Consider the following 23,944-nt stretch of genomic DNA (forward strand, 5'->3'; position numbering starts at 1 on the left):
TTCATAATTTGACAAGGATGTGTGAATCTAGGTTCTGACGCTCAGAAGTATAAATAAAGCAATTTGCAGCCCACATTGTAAAAACTAGAGCTCTGCATCCCCCATTAGAAAACTCCTTTGTCTTTCCCCATCACCATAATTAACTAGATGCTATTCATTAAACAATGAAACAGACAATTAAATAGTAATAATAGTACTTTAATTATGAAGGTATTGTTATCTGCATAGAATGTGGAAAGAGAGATCACTTTAGCTGCATTTAAAACGTTTGCTTGTCTGCTTTTTAAATACTGAAGAAGAAAGTGTTCATATTTTCAGAGCCTCTAACAGGAAAAAGGATAGAATCTATCTCCTCATAAGGCCATTTCTGATAAACAGGAGTCTCATTTATTAATGTAGTAAGCATTGATTAAGATGCGTGAATTCTTAATAAGCATCCTCAGTCTTTTTTCGAGAGGCATCTCTAACAGTTCTAAGAATCATCAGCAAGTATTTTTAGACACAAGGATGCATGATTAAGATGAAAGTCCTGTGCGTGATGACTTTCAGAGTTTATTAAGTACCATGATACTGGGTTTAAATCCAATTTAGACTACTCTGTAACTTGCCTTCTCTTTGTTCCTTTGGGTTGAGTGTGATTTTTAAGAGTATTATGTATATTATGAGTATATTATGATACAACTAAATAAATGACCATATTTCGAGTTACACAAAAGCAAGCTGAATCTCCAAAATAAGTTTTGTGCCTAACATTGGTAACAGTTCCCCACATTTGGGTTTCTATTACTCACAGAGGGGTTTCAGATAGAAACAATGTTCTCATTTATTACAGTGCCCTTTCACCCAGTAAAATCTTAAGACATGGATAGCTTTGTCTGTGTTTCCTTTCTATATCATAATTAAATATAAACTTAGTGTTTCAAAAATGTCACATGTTCATGGAAAACAAGGTAACATTGTGTGGCCATTACATCTAGGTTTGAATCTATGCTTTGCCACTTAATAGCTCCATGACTTTGGGGAAATAACTCTTCTGAGCCTCTGTTTCTTCATCTGTAAAATGGGGTTACAGTCTAGGTTCTGAGGATTAAATGATCAATATATATAAAACATTTAGGATGGAGCCAGGCTTAGTGAGTCCTTAATAACCTCATTTGTTGTTATCATAGTACATTTCTTACCCTTAATTTCCTTTAATATTGGCATGGTCCTTGGTACAGTGAACTACTGAAATCTCAAAGGTACAAAGAAAGCAGTTACTCCTATTTAAGAAACAAAGCAAATGAGCAAAGGAGAGAGAGAGAGAGAGAGAGAGAGAGAGTGCCAGAGCCAGAGCCACAAGAGAGAAAACAAAAAGCAGACTCTTAACTATAGAGGACTAACTGATGGTTACCCAGAGGAGAGGTGGGGAACGGAGGGTGGTGGGGAAATAGGTGATGGAGATTAAGGAGTGTTCTTGTCATCATGAGCACCAGGTCATGTGTGGAAGTGCTGAATCACTATATTGTCCACCTGCAACTGATGTAACACTGTATTTTAACTATGCTGGAATTAAAAGCTTAATTTAAAAAAATGAGTTATTCTGATAGGTGTGTAGTGATATCTCATTGTAGTTTTGATTTGTATTTCCCTGATGATGAGTGATGTTGAGCATTTTTTCATGTGTCTGTTGGCCATCTGGTTGTCTTCTTTGGAGAAATACCTATTCATGTCTTCTGCCCATTTTTTAACTGGATTATTTGTTTTTTGGGTGTTGAATTTTAGAAGTTCTTGATATATTTTGGATACTAACCCTTTATCAGATATGTCATTTGCAAATATCTTTTCCCATTCTGTACGCTGTCTTTTAGTTTTGTTGATTGTTTCTTTTGCTGTGCAGAGGTTTTTATCTTGATGAAGTCCCAATAGTTCATTTTTGCTTTTGTTTCCTTTGCCTCTGGCGATATACATAGTAAGAAGTTTGCTGCAGCTGTTGTCAAAGAGTTACTGCCTGTGTTCTTCTCTAGGAATTTGATGATTTCCTGTCTCGCATTTAGGTCTTAAATCCATCTTGACTTTGTTTTTGTATCTGTTGTAAGAAAATGCTCTAGTTTTATTCTTTTGCGTGTTGCTATCCAGTTGTCCCAAAACCATTTGTTGAAGAGACCGTTTTTTCCCCACCATTGGTTATTCTTTCCTGCTTTGTTTTTTTTTTTTTTTTAAATATTTTTTTTTTCAATTTTTATTTATTTATGATAGTCACAGAGAGAGAGAGAGAGAGAGAGAGGCAGAGGGAGAAGCAGGCTCCATGCACCGGGAGCCCGACGTGGGATTCGATCCCGGGTCTCCAGGATCGCGCCCTGGGCCAAAGGCAGGCGCCAAACCGCTGCGCCACCCAGGGATCCCTCTTTCCTGCTTTGTTGATGATTGATTGACCACATAGTAGTGGGTTCATTTATGAGTTTTCTATTCTGTTCTATTCATCTATGTGTGTATTTTTGTGCCATTACCATACTGTCCCAATCACTACAGCTTTGTAATATAACTTAAAGTCTAGAATTGTGATGCCTCTAGCTTTGTTTATCTTTTTGCTTTGGCTATTCAAGGTATTTTGTGGTTCCATACAAATTTTAGGATTGTTTGTTCTAGCTCTGTGAAAAATACTGTTGGTATATTACAATTCAGCAATTGCACTACTAGGTATTTACCCAAAGTATACAAAAATACTAATTTGAAAGATTATATGCCCCTTGATGTTTATAGAAGCATTATCAACAATAGCCAAATTATGAAAAGAAGAGCCTAAGTGTCCATTGGCCGTTGAATAGATAATATATATGCAATGGAATATTACTCAGACATAAAAAAGAGTTAAATCTTGCCATTTGCTATGATACATATGGAGCTAGAGAGTATTATGCTAAGTGAAATAAATCGGAGAAAGACAAATACCATATGATTTCACTTTATATGAAATTTAAGAAACAAAACAAAAGAACATAGGGAGGAAAAAAAGAGAGGCAAACCAAGAAACAGATCCCTAACTGTGGAGAACAAAGTGTTGGTTACCAGAGGGGACATGGTTGGGGAGATGGAAAAAATAGGCAAGGGGGATTAAGGACACTTGTGACGAGCAGCAGGTGTTGTACGTAAGTGTTGAATTACTAAATTCTACACCTGAAACTAATAAAAAATATCAGTTATTCTTGTATTTTTTCCTTAATTAGATACTCTTTGGCTTTTGAATATTCCTGACAATTTCTCTCACACAATCTGAGAAGTCTTCATGAGACTCAGGAACTTATCTGCAGTCATCCCTTCATCTGTCTGAGTTGGCTCTACTACCCAGGTATCCCAAATAGCCTCTTCCTATTTCCAAAATACAGCACCCCTTCCTTTCTTTTCCTAAACTGAAAGACATTTACTTTTACCCATTATAGACATTAAAAGATCATGGAAGACTAAAGTCTTAAAGGTTTAAGCAACCATAGATTCCTTTAGAAGTTTATGTCCCTTTCATATTTTTCTGTAGATAATAATGACATTCTCTTCAGGGTCCCTCATCTTTACTGATCAACAGGATACTAGCCAGCAAATAGTTAAAAACCGGAACCATGGAATATTTGCTGTAAACCCACATATCAGAAAATTCTGGCTGGATGTATGAAATTTTAATTTACAAGGTCAACTACAAGAAAGGTACAATTACACAAGTGAATATATATTTAGAACTCTGGGTTATGTTTTTTGCTCTTTGGGTGCCCAATACATCAGACTTTAGACAGCCCTTCAGGCTAATGTTAGATGTGAGGCTTTTATGCAACCCTAAGTAAATAAATAATTCTCTGTCTTTTTAATTAAAAAGCAATGCTTCTTAATAAGTCTGTGTCAAGTTACACAATCAGTCTCATTTTCTTTGGAGAGTAGGAGAATTAACCAAAGAAAATATAGGAGATGTGACCCCGGTATTATGTGAGGAAACCCTTTAGGTTGAGGAGTGATGAACTCTGTGCTTGACCATGTCTGTTAAGACTCCCCATTGGATCCAAGACACATATTGATCATCAAAGTGCCAGATGGCTATTTGAAGCTCAGCAGTCTACTTGTGGCTCTTTGCTGAGTCCTACCAAGGAAGAATTATTTTGATCAATTTAATAGTCATTTTTTTGCCAAGGTCATACTGTATTTTTTAATTTACTGTCTAGTAACTTCCTTTATTAATTAGTGAGATCATGAAATCAGAAAGAATTAATATCCTTACCTTTATGCACACAATACTCCTGAGTGATTTTCAATGTTATCATCTACAGTTATTCAATTTTATTTTCAACCTATACTTCAAAGTTTATATAAACACCATTTTGTATTTGAGTGTAATCTCATTATTATTTTGATTGATTACAACAAATGTTTTTTGAGTTTGTAACTTTAAGGGCATTATCAGGGAAGGTTCCACCATGAATAAAACATAGACCTGTCCTCAGTTGCTTGATTCTTGGTTCGGCGGGGTAAAAACATATCACCTTTTAAATGAGGTAGAATAGACAAAGAATAAGAAGGGCAGACTATAAAAAACAGTCATATGGTAGATTCTGTGCCAAGTGCCTTATATACATGATCTCATTTAATCCCCCCAATATCAATGTGCTATGCATGACTATCCCCATTTTATGGGTAAGAAAATCCAGGCAGGGATATTAAATAACTTGCTTGGGGTCATACATCTAGAGAGTGGCAGGAATGAGATTGAAGTCACTCTGACTTACAGCCATATATTGCCCCTGTCTATACATAAAACATGCAGACACAAGGTTGTAATCCAAGAAAGAAGATAATAAATGTCTTAAGAGAAGAGAAAATCAATAATCATGGGAAATTCAAAGGAGGGAAAGAGATTACCCGTGACTCCAACTCATCAGGGAAATTTCACTGAAGTAGTGGTGTTTAATCAGAATTTTGAAGGACAGGTAGGTTTAAGCTATTCTGGAATAAAGGGCATTCTAGGTGGATGAGAATGCTTATGTGAGAAAAAGGCATTGGGGAAAGGGAAAGTCATGTTCTGGAAAAGCAAATAGTCAAGTTTGACTGGAATGTGGTGTATATGAAGAAGGAGAGTAGGAGGTGTGTTTGGAAAAGTAGGTTTTGAAACTGGTGGCCTTTGGTTCCTGGCTAAGGGATTTGGATTTAATTGGAGACACAACAGAGAGCTCTAGAAAGTTTTTGAGTACGAGAATGGCAGGATTAGCTATGCTTTTGCGCATGTATCTAGCATTGCTATAACAGACTGCAGGGGTCAGCGTGGTCATGAGTCTATGGGTGAATTCAAAGGGATAGAGCTGGAAAGATGGGGGCAGATATGCAATAGAACAAAGGAGAGAGGAGGGAAATGTATCCTCAAGGTTCTAGAATCCGAATGACTGTAAAAATTTTGTGACAAACAAATAATGATATCAGTAGGACAAAATCTTAGCTTTTTGTGTTTCTTTAGTTTTGGAGAATAGGTTTATTTGCTTTGATAGAAGGTGAAGTTGAAGTGGCCATAGGACATCATCTTAGTCCATTCAAACTGTTATAACAAGATACCATAGACCGTGCAGCTTCTAAAAAACACATTTCTCACAGTTCCAGAGCCTGGAAGTCCAAGATCAAGGGACCAGTAGATTTGGTGATTTGGTGTCTGGTGGAGGCCCACTTCCTTTTTCAAGGATAGTTATCTTCTTGCTATATTCACACATGGCAGAAGGAGTCAGAGAACTCTCAGGTGTCTCTTTTATAAGGATACTGATTCCGTTCGTGAAGTCTCCACGTTTCCCAAAGGCCTACCTGAAGATTCCACAATATTGGGCATTAGCTCTTCACATAAGAAAGAATGTGTCTGGGGCCACATTCAGTCTATAGTAGACATCCAGGTGGAGGTATCTAGAGGCAGTGGGGAAATTCCAAACAGAACTAAGAGAAGTGGGACTACAATGTAGACAGAGGAATCATCTGCCCCAGTGAAGAGCTGCAACGGAGAGAAATGATGGGAGATTGGCAGGAGCAAATCCTAGAGCAGAGAGCCATGGTAGAAGTTCAAGGAATATGTAAATTTTGAGTGAGAAGAAGAAAGTCGCCTGGAGAGAGAGAGGGTGAAATGGAAAAGTGCTGAATGCCTTGGTGAGAACCACTGTGGGCCAGAACCAGAGGTGAATGCCTTATGCATGAGAGACAGCAAGCCTGCAAACTAGATATTATCACACGTGGGTACAGACCAGGTCACTGAGGCACAGAGAGTTGAGTTTGCCCAAGATCTGACAATAATAGTATGGTAGGTGAGGAGCCGGAAATGGGATTTGTTGCTCCTGGTTCTAAATCCTGTGCTTTTTTCTAGGTCAGGAGTTGCTAAAGTTTTGTGGGCCATATGGTTTCTGTCACTACTACTTGATTCTGCTGCTGTTGTGCAAAAGCAATCACAGACAGTAGTAAATGGGCATGGCTGTGTTCCAATAATACAAATTTATGGACACTGAAATTTGAATTTCATATAATTTTCATGAGTCACAAAGTAGTATTCTCATTTTGCGTTTTTTCCAACCATTTGAAAACATAAAGGCATTCTTTAAGCACAGAGAGTGCAAAAACAGGTGGCAGACCAGATTTGACCTGAAAGCTATAGAACTTCAGCAGAAATGGGTAGGGAGAGGTGTCAGAAACATGTCATATCACAGAAGTTTACAAAACTGTACCAGGACTATTGGATTCCAGTCTTTTCTCCGATAATTTGTACTGACACAGGTTTTGTTTGATGTCTTCTCCTTGAGCCTGTAACAGCAAATAGCTTAATTGCAAAGTTACTTCTTAGCTTAATGGTTCTTCTGGAACTGGGGAGTCTCCTCAGGCATAACAGGATCAGCTCTATTTTCCCACTTCACTCAGCCTATTTTTTCTTTCCTCTTTGTAATTCTGTGGCGAAGTCTGACCCTACCCTTCAAGCCTTTTCTCCAGGTGCATGAGCTCCATTTTAACTCTGGTTCTTGATTTGGAATAATTCTGCTCATTAAAGATGCTGCACTCTACCTTCTTCCATAGTAATGAACTTTCAGCATGAGAAGCAAAACAAAGATCACCGTTTTCTTCTCATTCTTCATTCAAAATCACTGTTTCCAGTTTTGTTCTTCTTGTTTGAAAACCAAGTGTGGGAATTTTTGTACATTCTGCCTCTCACCTCCTACCCACTTCTTCATGTAATTACATTTTTGTTTGAACGTCAGTTCTTGTGACCTACGTTCCCCTCTCATACACACATATGCAGGTCCAAAGCAACTCTTTGTTTCTGAAAATGTGTGCTTCCTTTGCTTATTTTTTTTCCTCAGTGCTATTTTCTTTTTCCTCCATATTTCTGGTAATGCAATTGTACTTAACTACTAATTTGGAGGGGATTACATTTACTAAAAAAAAAGACATGTTGGAGAAAGATTTCAGATCCTTGGTTAGCTGGAAGAATATTTGGCAGGGATAGAAGTACATTTCATCACGCCATGATTTACCTAGTTCTCCATTTAAAGTGGACCATACATTTTGAAAAGTTCAAGAGAAGACATCAAAGGTAGGGTTGACCAGAAACCATGCAAGAAACTGGGCAAACATGTGGGAAATCTACAACCTCTCTTTTCAGGTATACTCTCTCCTCTTGAGTTGTTTTCAGAGAGATACTTTTCCTTTGTTTCACTCCTTGCATATGGCAGGGCATTAACACCCCAGCTATAGAGGTGAACAATTGGATGGTAGATGCGGATGGATTGGCATCTCCTTTGCCTGCAACTAGAATGGCTTAGGATGCCCTACTGGCCACTAAGCTTATACCTTTCCCAAATTGCTTGACTTAAAAAAAGGAGGCCATATTCATCTCATTTTTAAAAAGAGACCTATTCATTTATTTTAGAGACCAAGAGTGAGTGGAGTGAGGGGCAGAGGGAAAGGGAGAGAGAGAATCCCAGGTAGGCTCCAGACCCAGTGCAGAGCCAAACATGGGGCTGGATCCCACGACTCTGAGATCATGACCTAAGCCAGTGTCAAGAGTTGGTCACTTAACTGATTGAGCCATCCAGGTGCCCCTCATCTCATTCTTTGTTGATAAATAGTATCAAGTAGTAATATGATTCTGATAGGGGCCTTTTGGAAACCAGAGAAACCCAAAGAAGAGCTTCTGACTGAACTCAGTCCCAAATCACTGCTTTGAAAAAAACAATATGAATAATAACTGTTTCCATGTCATTAGCACTAATTATGCACCAGATCCTGCATTGGTCCTTCACATACATTGTTTCACCTAATTCCGGTTCTTTACATGAATTGCCATTGCCCTTCCACAGCAAATGAAGAAACTGAGACCCACTGAGTTTGTTTACCCTGCCAGGACTTAAAACCAGGTGTGATGGGTTCCCAAATATTGTATTAGGCTACAAGGACCATTTATACTGGTAATCTTGATTTCATATTGGATTTTTTGTTTTTTTTGGAGCTCTGTGACATCTGTAAGCCTTCAGGCAATTTTAACTAGGAGAGCAAAGCAGCTTTTGTCCAGGGTATGCACAATGAAGCCAAAGGGGCAGCCTTACCAAGCCCATTCCTAGTTTGAATGGTTGCCTGGGCCAGAGCTGCATGATTGGCCTGCAGGTGCCATCATTCCTGAACAGGGTTGTCTCTGTATGAAATGGATTCGGGTTTGTAGGGCTGCATAAGGGGCTCTCTGGTTCCCTAGGAAAGAGTTAACTCTTAGTACTATGGAACATTTAGATGTGGAAGGAATAGATTCCAACATTTAATGGGATCTTAGATGACACCTTGTATAAAATTTTCAAAGTGGGATTCTTACATACATAATTTATCTCTGTAATTAAAAAGCCTAATTTAAAAAATAATACAGATGCAACACATAATGGTGTGATTTCTTGTCACAAAACAAATTATTATCTTGATAATGCAATATTGTAATTTACGTTGCTGCAAAATACAGTACTTTTATGAATTGCATGATAAATGTTGTCTAATTATTTTTCTCCCAATCCTCTCTTTCTTCATTTGTTTTGCTTATTAGATGATAGGAGTTCAATTGGCATTGGTAGGTTGAGACCTCTCAATCAGCATCTGTGGGGTGAGAATAAAATTCAGGAAGTTCTCTTGGCTTTGTCCCATTGAGTAAGCAAAGCAAATGCCATCTTGTGCTTTAATATTGCTAAAAAAGAAGAGACAACAGTGTCAAAATGGAGTCACTTGTGCTAAGTCCACATCACCAAACCGAGACTTAATACCTAAGATAATTGCAGTTTCAGCCTCTCTCAAAAATGTAATCTCACTGAGTCTGGAATTTTCTGGTCAGCACTAGTGAGGTAATCTGCCTGATAGATCCCTGCTGTTCCCCAAAGAAAGGTGACCTTGCCTGAAACAATCTAATCTTTGCTTGTTCCTGCCCCCTTCCTGCCTATAGAAGTCTCCCATTTTGTACAGCTCCTGGGAGCTCTTTCTATCTGCTAGATGGGATGCTGCCCAATTCATGAATTGTTGAATAAAGCCAATAGGATCTTTAAAATTTACTCGGTTGAATTTTCTTTTTTAACAATATGAATGGGCATGTCACAGAAGGTCTCGGGGGGGATGGGGGGCTGTGTTTTGTGTGCGTATGTTTCATTGCAAATTCCTCAAGTATGCTGCAGAAGCTAGGGGCCTACTGTTATGGAGGTACTTTAGCCATAAATGACCATTATATTTCTGAGCAGCCCCTTCAATTCCCCTTGCTTTCCTCCTGGTTACAGAACCATAATTCTTGACCGGGAAGGGAGTGTAAATAGCTCTCCCACCGCTGATGCCACTTAGCTGGCTGCAAATTGATGTGGATGGCTCTTTAGCTTTGGAGACTATGCGGTTCACCTTCACAGCGCACACGGCTTTCATTGGCCTGGGGCTTCGGAGCCTGAGATAAATCCTTAAGTAGAGCTTGGCTCTCTGCATTGCAACACATCAGAACTAGTAGATGGAAATTTCAAACATTTTGGAAATTTACACCTTGTCACTCTCTGAGGGCAATGATTTTAAGAAATTATGCCATCTCCACCCACCTTTGCATACTAAGTCTAAAAACCCAGAGCCATTGCTAACTCCAGCTAAAGTGCTGAAGGTCAGGGAGGTCAAGACGAGTCAAAGCTTTGTACGTGTTTTCCATTATTATGCTAATCATATGCATGGTCTTTCTGCACTTACACATCCATTTTCATGGCCAAAAAAAAAATACATTGGTGTTTTAAATAATGCTAATATTTAAAACAGTGACAAATCACTGGAAATTTCAAGTAAAGACTCACATTTTGCCCTTGGCTTGTGACGTTTGGGAGAATGAAGTAAAGATATGACCTAAAAATGTGGTTTTTAAATTCTGTTAACTCTTTCCTTTCCACTTTGTGTTTTGTCTCCCGACTTGTATTCATACCATAATATTTCTGACAATTTGTTTTTCCACTGTGAGTTTTCTCACGACCTTGGTGGCTGGTTCAAAATAAATTTTAGGATACATATATATTAACATATTTTCCATGAAACCATCTCAGGTCTTTGAGAGTGACATTATTTATGAAGAGTTTGCTGTTTTTGTTTTTTTTAAGATTTTATTTATCTATTCATGAGAGACACAGAGAGAGAGAGGCAGAGACACAGGCAGCGGGAGAAATAGGCTCTGTGCAGGGAGCCCGATGTGGGACTCAGTCTCAGATCCCAGGATCACGCCCTGAGCAGAAGGCAGATTCTCAACTGTTGAGCCACTCAGGCATCCCAAGGATTTACTGTTTTTCTGAGAGGTTTCAAACTGATCATTCTTGTCCACTCAACATCCTGAAAACAGTTATTAGTAAATTAGCCTCATCTCTGGATGAAAACATTCCAACTGACTTAACCCCTTCCCAACCCTTTAAATGAATAGCACATTAAGCATTTTTCATTTCCTTTGCTAAACTCTGTGGATTACTCTCACCAAACAACTTTTCTTAAATCTGGCGCTATTCCAGGCATTCAGCACATGGAAAGCAGAAGAAATCGGAAGTGACATAGATGACAAATGGTGCTATGCTCCTGATATAAAAAATCATACTAAAGTAATATTCTCAAGAACAGTTTTGCTACATTGGAGGAGAGGTGACCGAAAAGCTTCCAGAGAAGGGCCAGTGACCACAGGTGTGGAGGAGGAGTGAAATCCCCCTGGAAGGGCACAGAGAAGGGCTTTCCAGGCAGAAAGAAAAGCATGAGCCAAGTCATGAATGATCCAGGTGGGGAGTAGAGAGTGTAGAGGAGCCTGAGGAGCTGACACCAGGCTGCATTATAGGGTATTTTAAGAAATGAGGTTAGTAAAGAAGGGTTGGGGACCCCTTATGAAAGGTTTTGGATGATCAGCTCTGAGTTTTAGAAGCATAAATTATTCATCATCACTGACATTTTTTTCTAACTATGCCAAAATACTAGAGTCCTCATTATCCATATCAGTAACACTGTCACTTAAACTGTTTTGTCCCTTGACTATGTCTAAAATACCACAAAATGAAGAGAAAATTCCGCACTTTATATATTTTTTCTATTATCTTCTTAAACTTAACACCATACTAACAATATACTGCTCATTCAAACATTGTAATTTAAGGGGATCCCTGGGTGGCGCAGCGGTTTGGCGCCTGCCTTTGGCCCAGGGCGGGATCCTGGAGACCCGGGATCGAATCCCACGTCGGGCTCCCGGTGCATGGAGCCTGCTTCTCCCTCTGCCTGTGTCTCTGCCTCTCTCTCTCTCTCTGTGACTATCATGAATAAATAAATAAAAATCTTTAAAAAAAAAAAAAACATTGTAATTTAAAGAAATTGATCCTGAAGGTGTCCTTGTCTCTTGAGAATGGGAAGCAAGCGGCCCTTTGCATATGCAGTCTAAGCAGTGTCTTGTGATGGATATGTGTATCCAACTGTTCTCAGGTTTGCTATATTCAGGAAGTTTAGCGCCTACAGTTTTGGATTAAAGTATTGTTTTTAGAAAGCTACCGAGAAAATATGCTCCCTAGTGAAAAGGAAGAGCATATAGCTAGCCCCAACATTGGATCCCTTAGGATGGAACTTTTTGTCAGGTGAATTGTTTATCTCTGAATGTGGACCACGGAGTCTATTGGGTTATGGTTCCATGGTTTTGCAGGTGAGACAGAGCAGGGGCACCATGAGATGACAGGGAGAAAGGATAGTGTAAGCACCTCAGTATGGTACATTAGGCATCCAGGAGCTAGCCTTACCTTTCTTTCTAGCCCCATCCCTCCTTGCCACCCTGTTGCACAGCATCTCTCTGTCATTACCACTGTCTTTGTGCCCCCGCCCCCTTCTCCGGGCACACCATGACACTTCATCTCAGTTTCTCATGTTTTGCTCATTCTCTCCCACCTACTATGCTGTTATCCCATGTATACACTGGGCCAACCTTAGTCTCTAACAGTCCCAGAGTTATAAGCACCTGGAATCCCAATGAGCCAGGTACTCAGCACCTATAGTGTCTCCAACACTCCCCTGTTATTTATTTTTTTTAAGATTTATTTATTTACTTATTTATGATAGACATAGAGAGAGAGAGAGGCAGAGACACAGGAGGAGGGAGAAGCAGGCTCCATGCCGGGAGCCCGACGTGGGACTCGATCCCCGGACTCCAGGATCGTGCCCTGGGCCCTGGGCCAAAGGCAGGCGCTAAACCGCTGAGCCACAATTTTAATAATTCCATTTACTCTCCACATTTGTTCCACTCCCAACTTTACTGGAGACTCTCATGTGTTGGGCCAGGCCTGGGGTGAGAAAAGCAAGGTAATATCCTCAGGCACAACATTTAAGGGGCATCAAAAGCCCTCTGTGCTCAAAAGAAATATTTTAATGCAATATTTAGAAAAAATTTTAAAAATCCATAATAAGCAGGACGTCAACATTTTAAAATAAACACCGAATATGCATTACTGATTTTTCTTTTTGCCTCAGGCTCCAATATGGCTTGGTACAAACCTATAACTGATCTTGTCTTTTTTTAAAATGTTGATATTTTGTTAATCATCTATTTGAACATGAATTTTGATTTTTAAAAATATTGCATTAAACCGTAACTTATCATGATTAGAGAGGATTTTTGGTACTCTCCTAAATTTTGTGTCCAGGGATAGTGTGTTTCTTGACACACGAGAACAAGGTATTATTCTTTGTTAATACCTAAAACTTGGCACAAGACCTTACCTGGGGTAGGTGCCTACCAAATTCTACTTCATCTACTTCTAGATTCAGTTTAGAATGAACTCTAGAATGTGAGCATGTGAATTTTACTCTAAACTTCAGACTTGCTATCAAGACTCCTAATTCAGTGTCTCCCTCCCAATATAATCTCAGTGGTTGAGAAAACTGTTTATTATCTAAAACAAAACTGAACCCCTCAGGCTGATCCTGAGTGACTGGATGTATCCAATCCATCAATCTCCATTCAGATATGTATTAAGTACCTTCAACATGCCGGGAACTTCCCTGGGCATCATCCCTGTTCCCATGGAGCTTCTTAAAATCTGGAAGGGAAGAAAATGTGTGAATTGATGATGCATGAAATCATAGAAATATGTACAAGATAAAGAAGTAATCCAGGTGAATGAGTGATCACAGCATAAATAAAACTTTCTCCAGCTTGCTTTCTACTCCAATGGCTAACGATCATAAAATAAGGATAAGTTTTCTTTCTACTTGTCCACCGAAAATTGTCACTTACACTGGGCGCAAAGATCTTTGCGAGGCCGCTTTTATGACATACAGCTACTTTCACCTGGAGTCAAAGCATTTCAGAGATCAATTTTCACAGCGCCAGCAGAAGACAAGGGATATATATCTATTAGTTGCCCTGAATTTCCCTTTTGACAGTGATTGAAATGGTGAAGACCACCTCTGCCCCAACACATTCCCACTCAACATCAGTTACCTGAAAAATGACTATAGATTATCAAAGCAAAATGCTGCTTCCAGGAATACCAAAGGCTAATCATTTGGCATCTGCCTCACTGGGATGATGTTTGGACCATATTTTGTTAACATATGCATGAGACTGTCATAAAAGGAGAAAAGGAAAAGGTGTACTGAGAATTAAGCACATAATAACTTTTTCATCTTTCATAAATGGATATCTTGCTCTTTGCTTGAGTCCAGGGACTTGGTTTTCCATTTAGTTCAAGAAATGTTTATTAAGCACATACTATGACCTACCACTGTTCCATAGGTGATAGAGATACAAAGGTATATTAGAAGTGGGCTCTGCCCTAAAGGAGTTTATAGTAATATGGAAGAAGAGAGCAAATAGAAGAGCCACATAATCATAGACTCAGTCTGCATACATTAATGTGTTTTGTGCAGCCTGACCATTAATAGGATGGGCTCTGGGGTCAGGCTGCTTATGTGGCCTTGGGCAAATCACTTACGCTCCTCGTACCTCAGTTTCCTTTTCTTGAAAATGAGAATAATGTTTCCTTAAATGAGTAAACATGTGTAAAGTATTCAGAAAAGTGCATAGCACATAATAGACCTTTGGTTAATATTGGCTGTCATTATTAGTATAATATCATAATGATAGGATTACAGGGGGACTTCCGTGGGAGCACAAAGTAGAGTCACTTTTTCCAAACTGGATGGAGGCCCTGGAGAAGACAACTTGAGTTGAGTCTTGAAGAATTCAATGGCGTGTTCAGAGGAGAAGGAAGGGAAGTCACTCAGAGGCAACAACATGCACCAAGTGCAAGAAGGTGAAGAGGAGGGGACTCCTATCCATGTTTTACTGGAGTTTAGTGAATGAGCAAAAGTATGGGATGTAAGTAAAACAGCTGGGTGGAGGTAGATCACCCAGAGCTGTCAGTCAAAGATTTGGAAGGGTTTATAATTCTTGAGAAGCCATTGAAGAGTTTCAAGCAAGAAAGTGACATGGGCCAAATTATGTCTTGAAAAGAGAACCCTGGTTACACATGCAGATGGAGAAGGAGGCAGAGTAATTTTTAGGAGACTAATAAGAAAGTTATTTCATTAATATAATGAGTCGATGGTGGCTTGGAAGGGGATGACAACAGTGGTGGAACTTGGCAGTTCTCTGGGTGGAGAGTTATAAAGGACAAATTGGTAGCAAGAATGTCCATATTTTCTTGCTCCTACAACCTGATACACATTGATGGCATGATCTACCCGAAGAAAAACAATGGAGGAGAAGTAGGTTAAGGAAATTATAAATCACGATTGATTTTAGGTGGAAATAACAGAAGACCCTCTTAACAAGAAACAAATGTATTCCTCATATTCAAAACATTTTCAGGCTGATGTGGGCTTGTGTGACCCTCCATGGTGTAAGGAACTCATATTCTTTCTATCTTGTTATATCACACGTGTGGTTTTTGTTCTCAAGGTCACCTTGTGGACTACTTGGCTGCTATTACTATGCTATTACATCCATATTCCTACCAGTAGGAAAGAAAAAGTGAGGGGAGAAAGGAGCATCCTTTCCTTTAAGGACATTTCCTAGAAGTTGTATATACGACTTCTGCTTGTATCACTATGATGGTTAATTTTATGTGTCAACTTGGCTAGCACATAATACCCAGATATATGGCCAAACTCTAGTCTACATGTTGCTATGAAGATATTTTTTGGATGAGATTAACATTTAAGTCAGTAGGCTTTAAGCAAAGTGGAGTATCCTCCATAATGTGAATGGGCCTCATCCAATCAACTGAAAAGCCTTAATTTAAAAAAGACTAATTTTCCCCAATGATGAGGAAATTCTGCTTTTGGACTTGGGCTGTAATAACATCAACTCTTCCTTGGGTTTCCAACCTGCCAGATTTTAGAGTCACCAGTCTCCACAATCAGGTGAACCAATTCCTTAAAAATCAATCTGTCTCATCTATCTATCTATCTATCTATCTATCTATCTATCTATCTATCCATCCATTCATCCATTCATCCATCCATCCATCCATCCATCTTTCTATCATCTGTCTGTCTACACACATATACCACCACCTGTTTTGTGGAGAACTCTAACTAACATAGTCTGGTGGGACCTGAGTTAGGCACATGATTATGTGGCTGTGACGATGGTTGAGAAATGTGTTAATTCTGGTGGTCAAGTAGCCAGCTATGGTTCAAAAGAGTTAGTATTGTGCAAGAGCAGAAGAAGATGTAGGGTACTGGGGATAGCTGGTAGTCTTAGCCATTGCTAACTATTTAAAAATGAGCTTAAACAGGTTGGACATGATCATAAGACTTCCACATAGAGTCAAGGGGTTAGTTCAGAGATCTGGACCTGAAGCAATGAAGAGAGGACTGGGATGAGGAAATAAATTTGGCCATCTCCAAGCTGTGTATAAATTTACAGTTGTGTACTGGGATAAGGTTCTCCAGGGAGAGTGTATTGCATGAGATATAGCTTAACTCTGAGTTTATGCAACTTCAGCATTTAAAGTTTGTGTGAGGGTGGGGAGAGGAGATTATAATTTGAGATATGTATAAAGGGGAAAATTAGTTGAATTTAGAAATTAAATAAATGTAAGGTAGAGAGAATGGTGAGTTTAAGATGACATCATAGTTTCGGTTTCGGGGGAGACAATGTTGTTAAAGAATAGTGAGTAGGGAATAGGAAGGATGGGGAGGAAGAATGTGGATTTGAACACGAGACTGGATCTGGACCTGTGGGACACCCTAGTGTCAGAGCCAGGAAGTGGAGCAGGAGTCAAGCCCTGAAAGATATCATCTGGAGTAGGGACTGAGGGAGGTCATCAGCTTATACGAGTAAAAATTAAGGCCATGAGACTAGGGTGTGTGAGTTGGAAGAAGGGCAATGGATGGAAGACAACATCCTGAAGAGGAATTCTCAGAGAAAGCCAAGAATGAATGGGCAGAGAGCTGTCTCAGAAACAAAAGGAATTGTTAATGTGCATTATCAAGGTTCATAACATAAAGACTGTTAGTGATCAGTTAAAGGACAGTAATGGAGTTTGTCACAGTGGTCTGGTCTGGTAAGAGTGGAGGCCAAGTTTTCCTTGAAGAATACAGTGGTGGAGAAGGAGAAAGAGGGGAAGAGGGAGAGATTTGGAGGAGGGAGGGGGGAAGGAGCTGCTGGAGGCTCACTGTAGGCTACATGAGAGGAGTTAGATGGTTGGTGTTTGGTTTTTGTCTTTATGAGAGCTAGTTCATCATGTTTATAGGCAGAAAAGAAGAACCAATGTGAACAAACAGGACATGACAGGGCTGTGTGAGCCAAGAAAGTCAGAGAGGTCCTCGCTATAGCCTTGAAACATCTATGGGCTTACGGGAGTCACCTGGGGAGGCAGGAAGACTTTTAGATAGTTGGAAAAAGTAATCTCTGTACACTCACTGCATTCAAAACAGTTCCTTGCACTTAATAAATATCACATTAGTTGATTTGTCAATCTGTTGATTATTGTTTCTGCGTTATTTATCAGGTCTGTCACTTTCATACAGAGGAAATGTTGGCTTCATTGAAGGTTTCATGCAGTTGTTCATTTGGGACAAGTTCTCCCACGATTCCCCTATTTAATTCCTAATTTATTCCTGTTCCACAGCTCACAGCTTTGTTATTGAAATGATTATCTTGGGACACAGCCAATTCGGTTCTTCTAAGAAAAAATCCTTTCTAGAAATATATTAGTAGATTTAGAACAAAAATTAAAATAAAGGTAAGTCTCCTGTTCAAAGGGAGGCTGAAGTAGGGCAAATAGAGCAGTGTTCTGGTGGGTGATGCCAGGGCCAGTGCTCCCAGGTTGAATACATCCATTTCCTTTCCAAATCAGATGCACCTTTGGTATTTTTCCTATTGCATTCGTCAAACTCATTCAGGACACTCTTTCTACAAATTGCTACCTTAGTTTCAAATTAGGTAGTTTCAATCAGCTTTCTCTTTCTGTCCATAATGTCTAAGCAATACCAAATTTGGGGATAGCATTTTAATTATACCATCATTATTAAGGCAGCAGGTGGCTTTTAATGAGATCTTCTTGAAACAGAACTGTTTCCTCTATATCCTATCAAAATTTGCACTTTGCTGCATTAGCACTGAACAGAAAACACTGAACTGTTTTTGTCAGTTTTTAGGGAAATGAATCAATGAAGATTGTGATTATTCTAAAAAGTTGAAGTTTCTGATTAAACCTGTTTTTATATTTTACAAGATGGGGAAATATTATTTTTTAGAAATGAATAATAGCTGCACTGGCCCCCAAATAAAAAGAAATTCATGCAAATATAGTCCAAGCCTTGTGTGAACAATTAATTCTGAACCACAACTAAGGAGCTCTATTTTTCAATTCTCAAACAGTTTCATTGAAAGAAACCTGAAAATCTGAAAATGCATGTACTTATTCAGCATGAAAGAGACTTCTAGCAAAAGAACTTATAATAGTTTGGCTGAGCAAAAAGCTGCTATTACCTATTACCTGGGTTTAAAACCCTGATAGATGTCAACATTTTGTTTTGTTTTGTTTTGTTTTTTCTTGCATATAAGTCAGAAAGTTCAGTAACATTTCTCAAAAATTACATTTTCTCAATTTTTGAAAAGCTTGTTGATTTAGGAGAAAATAGAAACCAGGTCCTCTATCAGAGGAGTAAGTACTCATATTTTATTTTTTTAATTTTTATTTATTTATGATAGTCACAGAGAGAGAGAGAGAGAGGCAGAGACACAGGCAGAGGGAGAAGCAGGCCCCATGCACCGGGAGCCCGATATGGGATTCAATCCCGGGTCTCCAGGATCGCACCCTGGGCCAAAGGCAGGCGCCAAACCGCTGCACCACCCAGGGATCCCAGTACTCATATTTTAAACTATCATTTTCTTAAAGTTCACCCTCAAGACCTCTCTACATATGAGTGGAAGAAACAGATGACCATTTACATAAATGGAGAAGTGCTGCTTATACTGCCAAAATATTAAGTACTTTTGCTTGGTGGATCCCAGATATTTCACTTGTTTTACCTCTTTGCTTATAGATAGAATCAAAAGGTTTATGGAATGAGATAATCTAGATCACTCTGCTGCCAAGGTAGTCCCATAAATTAAGTTTAAACTACTTAACATAAGGGATCTTACCTTGTCTACTTCCTTGGCCCCCACAGCACCTAACACTGTTGCTCAATTGCTGATTTAACTTGCTCTATGAAGAAAATGCCATTAGAAAGTGACATGTTGCCCACACTAGGAACTCACATTAATTTAGGTTCTAGAATTTAAGAGAATTGGGAGCACATCAATGAGTACCAAGCTTTCCAGTCCCCAGATCAATGGAAACAGTGTAGTGCCAGATGAGTGACAGAACTGAAAGGAGTCAACGAGAATGGTCTTGTGCACAAATTCCTTGAGTCCAAGAGTTTGTTGCTTTTTCTTGTCTTGTCACAGCATGTGTTTGACCAATTCCCATCCTATAAAAATCCTCAAGGGGAACGCTGACAGGCACCAGGCTCAGTAGTGAATATTGGGAGCTCTGAAAGTCCTCCAGTGGGCCCTGAGAATGGAGTGAGCGCTGGAGGTGGGGATGGGACCAGCTGACTTGCCTGAGGCATCCAGGTAACTGGGACTTGATGGTAGGGGCACTAGAAATCCACTGATGCATTTAAAACAAGAGGGTGGGATGAGCACTGGGTGATATGCTGTATGTTGGCAAATTGAACTCCAATAAAAATAAATACTTCAACAAATACAGCAGGCAAAGTAAATATGGCAGAAAAATTATAATTATTAAATCTAGATCATAGATGAAAAGAATAAAACAAGAGGGTGATGTCAGCAAATTTGCATTTGCAAATGAGGAAATGAGACTATAAAGGAGAGGATGCAGCCATGTAGGGAGAGATGCAGAAGGCATGAATGAAGGAAGAATGGTGGAGAAGAAGAAATGTTTTAAGAATGCAAAAAGTAGCCAAAACGGTAATGGAGTGCTTAGTAGTGGGGACAGAATGGAATCAAGGAGGACTTGAACAGTTGCATGTGACAATGATATCTGATACCTTCATATGGGAACAGAATAAAAATTTTACAGCAGGAATAGAATTTCATCACACTGAAAAGGGACCAAAAAAATTCTCAGAAGAGGAAGTTTTTTTTTTTTTTTTAAGATTTGTTTATTTATTTATTTGAGACCGTGAAAGCCAGAGAGATCATAGAGGGAGAAGGGGAAGCAGACTCCCTGTTAAATGGAGAGCTCCACACAGAGCTCGATCCCAAGACCTCAGGACCCCAGGATCATGACCTGAGCTGAAGGCAGATGCCTAACCAACCAAGCCACCCTGGCACCCCAGAAGATGAAGTTCTTAAGGTTAGGAAACCATACCGGACTTCTGTGATGTTCCCTGTGGAGATATGATGTGTGGTCAGTAAAATCCTATATTCATTCCTTTCCCATGGTATTTCTAACTTTCTTATCACATATTTTAAATTTCTCTCTCTCTCTCTCTCTCTCTCTCTCTTTCTTTAGCATTTTAACTTACATCTTGTTTTTCCTGAAGAAGTATTTAGGACATAGTAGAAATTCTATTAAATAAGCTGCCACATAAGTATGTCACATATTTAGATGCAAATTTTCTGCCTGATACTGTACATTCCAAATATTTTCATCACACCTTACTAGTTGAGCAGTGATTTGAGCATTGACAGTGCCTTATATTATGTAGGCACCAGTTTTTCCATGATTCTTAAACCTAGGTTTTACAACCAGTATGAGAAAGAGACTTAAGACATTGCAGAAATGAGAAAATATAAATATTTTAAAAGATGTGTTTTTTCACAAGTATTATTTTATTTTTAAAGATTTATTTATTTGAGAGAAAGAGAGTGAGAGAGAGCAAAAGCAGGAAGGGCAGAGGGAGAAGAAGAGAGAGAATCTCCAGCAGAGTGTCAGCTGAGCACGAGCCGGACATAAGGCTCCATCTCATAACCCTGAGATCATGACCTGAGCCAAGACCAAGAGTTGATTGCTTAACTGACTGAGACAGGCTGTTGCCCCCATAAGTATAATTTCAATAACAGCAGTACCAATAAATGCCAGGTTTTATTTTACTATTGTTATTAAACAAAGAAAGAAAAAATATTAGCTTACTTTATGTGAATGTGATGGGAAAACATAGTTCCTAATTTTGTGAGTGACATTAACATTTTCAACGAAAGCTATAGGCCTTTTTTCAAATGTATTTCTATTATGAGTCTGCTTCATTCTTAACATATTCAGGAATCAATGTTATAAACTCACAATTTTCTCTGATTTCATAATGAAAGAAAATTAGAAGAGGGGTTCACCGAAAACTATTAAAACACCTCTGTGCTCATCATCAGGCGTATTTGAATGCCTGTGATCATTATCTGACTTGTTTTTGACCATCCTAGAAGGAAGTAAGAGTTGTGATGTCTCCTTCGCAACTGTTCATCCTTCCATCCTCTCCCTTGTTCATTCATTTAGAAAATATTTATTGAGTATCTACTATGTGTGGACATTCCTAGCCACCTAGTATCCATTCCCCTTTGTAAGAACCCCTTGATTTCCTTTTGGGATATTACCTTCCCTCTGTTGGAAACCTTGTCTGGGTGGTAAATAAAAGATTCTGTCCCACCCCAGAAGCCAAACGTTACACAGAGGATCCTCCTTTTCATCACACTGGAGTGTGCAACGTGTCTTCATAGGAAATGAAAGTAGCCAGCTGGACTCTCTCTCCCGTAGTGATAAGTTTTGAGGGCAGGAGTATCCTGACCAAAAATTGGTTAGAACTGGTCCCTTCATTCCAATGTTGGAGGCAGGGAGGAAAGAGGATACAGTCCTTGAGTATGTCCTGTCTCTGAAACTTTCCATTGTTTCTTGATTCCTGATTGTTGCAAACCTGCTCTTTCTGCCTTCTATTTTGTCCTCTCTGTAAGTACCTTCTCATTCTCCTATTAACTTCTCTTTTTCCCTTCATTTAGCCAGAGATCATTGCTGATGCTTGCAGTCAAAGAATGCAAGCTAATAAAGACATAAACCTGAATCTAAGGGCCTCACAGTCTAGTAAGCAGGTAATAGATCTTGAGATCAGACCACGTTTGAGTGACAGGGATATCATGTCGCTTTCAGCACTCTGTTTTTCAAGTCACCAGCATTTCATACTTGTCAAATACCAGGAGCACACACATTCCCATTTGTACTACACAGTAGGAGCCCAGCAGTGTAAATCTGAGTTGCTCTGTTACTTCAGGGGAGTGGACATATAACCCATAAAACATGAAGCATATATGGTTTTGTCCACATAGCAAATGGCCAGCACTCATATTAAAAATAACTTTCAATCTCCTCTACCTCTAAGTAATTGATGGCAGATATAATCTGCTACCACAAAGACCAAATCTAACCACTCAACAAGTTAATGGGCAGATCAATTTAATTTTCTTACCAAAAAAGCCCACTCAACATTATTCTTGGCATTTGATTACATTAGAAAAGATCTAAATCAAAGGAAACAAAGCATCCAATATAATTTAATGAGAAATAAATCTATTAAAGTATATAGTTTCATTGCTTTGAAGAGATAAGGAAGAGTGAGTTTGACTTTTTTTTTTTTCTAAATGGATATTACTGGGCCACTTTCTCAGGCAGCCTCTGCACTAGAGTTGAAAGAGATTTTTGCACAAATGCCAGTAATGGTTTTAAACAATATAAATACTTGCTTAAAGATGGATACTAATGCCCTCTTTGGAACTATTGTGGTCTATCAGGTCAATAATATTCATTTAAAAAACTTTCCAAAAGTGTTTTCATATAATAACTCCTGAAGATAATGAAAGGGCCATTATGGTCTCCTGAGTCAATAATCTGTATTTTTCATACATACTCCAAAATTCACTTCCTTTTCTATGTCAGTGTCTGTTTAAACTATTTCAATTAATTATTGTTAAGAGGAAGAATTGCAGTGGGTTTGAACTTTATCTTTCACTGCTATTCGTCACAGATTTCTCATCACAGTTTCCTTGTCCTCTTATGTTAGTCTAGATTGTCACCCACAGCCCAGAGCTCTGGACCATGGTAAAAATCATGTCTTAGAGAGAAACAAGAGGAAACATTTATGGAAAAAAAAACAAAAAACAAAAAAACAAAACAAAAGGACCTTCTGTACCAACAACTTAGACTTATCAGGCAAAAGCAAGTTTGCATGCTCAGTCAGCCAGGTTGTTGCAGATATTTCAGATTGTCTGGATTTTTTTTTTTAACTTGGTTTGTAAAATAGTAATACTAGTGATGTTAAATCTGGCCAAACAATGCAAGTGTGACCAATGGGCGCCAAATAACTTGTTTTGAGTATAATGTCACATTCGGTTTACTTGTGATAGTAAGCAGTGCTATAATGTTTAAAATACAGATGGTCCCCGACCTATGATGGTTCCATTTATGATCTTTGAACTTCACAATGGTGCAAAAGTGACATGCATTCAGTAGAAACCACACTTGGGATTTTGAATTTCCATCTTTTCCCTGGCTGGCGACATGTGGTTGGATCCTCTTTCGTGATGCTGGGCAGCAGTGGCTCCCTGTCAGCTGGCAACCATGGGAGTGTTAAACAACTGGGCACACTGGTAGCCCTCCTGCACTGGTACCTCTGTTGGGCTTCTCACTCTTAGTACAAGATTCACTAAGTGACATGAGATAGTCAACACTTTATTGTCAACAAAATAGGCTTTGTGTTGGATGATCGTGCTCAAGTGCAGGCTAATGTAACTGAGCACATTGAAGGCAGGTGGGCTAAGTTGTGATTTTTGGGAGGTTAAGTGTATTAAGTGCATTTTCCACCTAGGATATTTTCCAGTTAGGGTGGGTTTATCAGGATGTAACCCCATCGTAAGTTGAGGAGGAGCTGTATAGACATTTTAAATATAGTTTATATATTTAGTATCTGAAAT

The sequence above is a fragment of the Canis aureus genome, chromosome 1, assembly GCF_053574225.1.
Source record: "Canis aureus isolate CA01 chromosome 1, VMU_Caureus_v.1.0, whole genome shotgun sequence".
Lineage (NCBI taxonomy): Eukaryota > Metazoa > Chordata > Mammalia > Carnivora > Canidae > Canis > Canis aureus.